At 43.5% G+C, this 4,092-nt stretch overlaps 1 long non-coding RNA gene across 1 annotated transcript; it reads right to left on the bottom strand.

The window, feature by feature from the left end:
- Window positions 1–1,562: 1,562 nt before the first annotated feature.
- On the bottom strand, window positions 1,563–3,846 carry LOC147651948 (uncharacterized). Its single transcript, XR_015290170.1, has 2 exons — window positions 3,733–3,846; window positions 1,563–3,232 (listed from the first exon to the last, which is right to left on the bottom strand). It is a non-coding gene; the product is annotated as an uncharacterized LOC147651948 (long non-coding RNA).
- Window positions 3,847–4,092: the final 246 nt, after the last annotated feature.

Here is a 4,092-nt window from a genome sequence, read left to right as displayed (position 1 = left end):
CTTGTCAAGGAAAAGGAAATACAGCCTGCAATGAGCTTGAAAACCTTATAAAAATTAAATGCAATCAAGAAATAACAGCCTGTTCAAACAAGAAAGAAAGAAATCTCCCTTTACGCCTCTACACAGGCCACCCTGCCTGTGCCATCTGCACAGTAATGAGGAAAAGTTTTGTTCCTCTGCTGCAGGTGCCCCCCAGCATTATGGTGTCTGAGAAACACTCATCTGTTAGCCAAGACTTGAGTAACATCCACAAGATGCAGCCTAAGAGGCTGAGAAGCTTTATTGTTGATATTACCTGTCAGCATGAGGCCTTGCTTCCCAAAAATAGATCCAGGAACATCAAAGCGCCTTCCAGTGCAGACAACATCTGGAGCCATTTGCACCTATTAATTTTGGAGCAGAGTCAGGAAGAAAGAGCAGGCTTTTCAGCTCTCAAGGTAAATATTTATTTATTTGCCTAGATCCTGAATGAGTGGTAACTTCAATCGATCCCACCTCGGTCAAGGGTGGAAGAATTGGGTCACACCCCATGCAAGCAGTTTCCTGGTTCAATTGATGGGATTTTCCACACATCTCATAATCACAAAATTCTATCTACCCTGGGATGAAACTCACCAGCTGCCATTCTCACAGATATATTCCTGCTTATCATTTGAGTGATTTTTAAGTTATTGAGCCAAGTCTGTGCTGGATGCAGCCCATGCAGAGGGACTCTGCTTTTCCCTGGTACCACTGCCCAGCCCTGAGCTACCATCCCTGCCCTGGTCAGTGCCAGGGTGCAGGTTCACCAGGAGCTCTGCCTTGGCATCACATGGCACCAGGACAATTACAGGCACTTCGACAAGTTCAGCAAATGTAATTGTTCTTGTTTTGCCTTGTACTTTACTGTACATTGATTTCCCGCCTTTATTTTAGCAGTTCCAGCTAAGCTTTGATTTCCCCAGATTTTTGCTTCCTTTGAACCACACACTGCTCCAATTATTGCTACAGTCAGTGATGCTTTAGTGTTTATTTTGCATCCTTTTATGAGTATTTCTTGAGTATACAGTGTTCTTCTTGACTATAAAAGACTCAGCCTTTAATTTAAGAAATGTTTGTGGTTTAGCTTTCATCTTTGAATTTTACTGGTTTTTGTACATCTGTTAAAATAGTTGAAGGAATGTATTACCATTTCTATACTTCTATCTAGATTTGGGGTATTTCTATACAGACAGTGTAGCTGCTGTTGGGTTTTTTCCCTCCATTTTTCCTTAACCCACTCCCCAAAACTTCCACTTGCAGTTCAAAGCACTGTTTAAATATTTTCCTTATCTCCTCAGCCTTCTCCATAATTTTTAAGATCAGTGAAGGACTTAAAACTCAAATCTCAAACTGACTCCACAACAGCATTATTAAAGAAAAAAAAAAAAAGAAAAAGAGTGGGAGGTTCACAAAACCAATGTAATCTGCACTCCCCAGGCACTGCAATTCTCTGCTTCTCACAGTAACAGCAGCTGAGATACAAATAAAGTGGCACATGATCCATCATTAATAAAAGGAAATAACCACAAATCCACTCTACCTGACTTTGAAAGCAGGACCTTTATTGAAAAGAGAGTGACCAAAATCAGTCCATCATATATCACAGCAATGGTGCTGGTGCTAACATATAGCTCAGGGTTTCTTCACTCAGAGCCAACATCCATTGCAAAGCTTCAAAAGCAGGTACCTAAATTTCCTGTGTAGCCAGGGGAGGTGCATAGGAAATGGAGACTATTCCAGGCCCCACAGTTCAATGCTGACAAGATAAACCCATACATTTTTTTATGTCATCTAAAGTTGTCGTGTCAGGGTCTGCCCTCTAAAAAACCCTCAAGAGAATGCTATTCACTTACATGGGACATGTTTCTGCAAAGCAATGGAATATACCTGCTGCTTCTAATGCAACTGGCCCTGCCAGAAACACCATGGAAGTAAGATACTGTTCTTTATTAAAATAAATTCCCAGGCGTCATGCCTGGTGTTAAATTTTCTTATGTTTCTTCTTATAACATGAAATTCTCCCATGTTATTGTTCCATGACTGAGAAAATCCTTCTGTACAATACCACTATAAGACACAACACTGTGGGCCCTGGGTCAGAGATGGGAGGAAGAGGAAGCTGTGCCTTGCCTAGCACAGACCACAGCTGGAGGACTTGGCAACTTCTCTGTGTGCCTTCTGCAGGGCACCTTTCCCCTTCAGTTTATTTTACACCCATGCCAAGGAGCTTTTTCAGTCCTGCACAGGTCCTAAGTTCTGGTTTGACAACTCCCTAAGCTAAAATAATTTATTTATCTAGAGAGCAGCTCTTTCTGCCCCGTTGAAAACATTCAGTTCCTACCTAGTTTTATCCTGTAATAGGGAGGAAAGGACAATTCATCTCCTGGGCTCATTCATTATTCATAGATCTCTAATGAGACTCCAGCTGAAACAGCCAATCTACATCAGGTGAGACAATGACTACTGCCAGGAGAGGACTCTTGTGAGACCAGGGATTCATTTCACACAGTGCTCAGCTCGTGGCTACAGCAGTACTAGAAGCTGAATTCACACTGAAATGCTGGAAGTTAATTCAGCTCTGGGGGCTTCTAAAGAAGCAAGAGGAAAAAGCTGAAACCAAAAGAGCCTGAAATTAATTTTCTAAATTTATCTGGGAGCTGTGCAGAGAACGATAATTCCCAGAGAGCTGGGGAGTTTTAGTATTTTGCTTTACTCCTGTTTGGAAATATCAGGAACTTTCAACGGCTCAGGACCCCAGAGCATCAGACACACTTTTACAGGGTTCTTGGATTTTTGTCTCCCCCTCAACACACTGATGGAGTGAGAGGACTCAGACAGCTGACCTGGAAGTCTTGAAGCTGCTGCCTTCAAGGAGATCTTAATCCCAGGGGGTCTTACACAGCAAAGTAAAGTGGTGAGGGGCCAGGGAGGACTCAGACACTCTCTGAGCAATCAAACTAGTCCCCAGGGATAATTACAGCCCAAAGAATCTGCACATGCTGCACAGAGGGGTTTGCACTGGGTCTAATGGCACTCAGGTATCAAAAGCACTGACCCACTGTCACCAAGTCCTGCAGAACCTGCTACCTCCAGAGTGCTTCTTCAAACAGAAAAGCATCAAGGGAATATTTCCAGTCCCTGCATAGGCATTCAGAAACCTTCCTTCCAGTGCCAGTGCTTCTGCTTGGTTTAGGTTCCACTATCAGGATCACTGGAGAGAAAGAAACAAAACTTTGAACACAAAGGTAAGCCGCTGAATCTTTCTCACTAATTATCTTAGGTGGAGCCTCAGCTGCAGGCTCATTTCTCCATGCCCAAGACAGACCCCTTTGAAGCACTGCTTTCCTCACTGCCATTCCATTTCATTTGACAACCACTGACCATCAGTGCCACATGCACCTTTGACACTCCAAGCTGTTCTTGGAAAAACCGATAGCACCGACAAGTATGAAATATGAAAGCTCTCCCAGTAAACACAGCCATCAGCCAAAGCAGCAAGAATTTTGCTTTTTTCTTCCTTTTCAAACAGAAGTTACAAGCAAAAGTGAAAGTGAGAGGCTTAACTGGGTTAATCCAGTGAAGAAAAGCAAGAACAAGCATGACAGATCAGAAATGGCACATTTACTTGCCATGGCCAAAAGGTAGGAGCAAGGCTCAGTGACCCCTGCTAAGGGAGAAGGGGGACAGGGAAGGGTAGCACTGAGCTCAGACCTTGTTCTCAGGTACAGGTGAGATACCTCTGGTGAGCTTGGTCTGATTTTCCTCCATGGCCAGGTTTAAAACCTCACAGAATCAGTGACAGCCTTGGTGAACACTTGGCTCCTGAGAACCCAAAGAGAGAAATACAGTCAGTGCCCACTTGAATTTAATTCACCATCAACTGCTGTGCCCAGGAACAGGTTCTGAGAAGGGTCAGGTGAAGGCAGGTCAAACAGGGCCCAGAGCCTTTCTCTGGATTTACAGTGAAATCTTTCACACTCATGAAAACCACTCTTCAACATGGCTTTTCCTTCAGAAATTTCCTTTGTTCTTTTTCCCTCAGAAATTAGCATGCACCAAGTGACTAAGTCT

This window comes from Cyanistes caeruleus, chromosome 8 (genome assembly GCF_971803275.1).
Source record: "Cyanistes caeruleus chromosome 8, bCyaCae1.hap1.1, whole genome shotgun sequence".
Lineage (NCBI taxonomy): Eukaryota > Metazoa > Chordata > Aves > Passeriformes > Paridae > Cyanistes > Cyanistes caeruleus.
The sequence above is the reverse complement of the archived record's forward strand: the minus strand, read 5'-3'. Positions and strand labels throughout refer to the sequence as shown.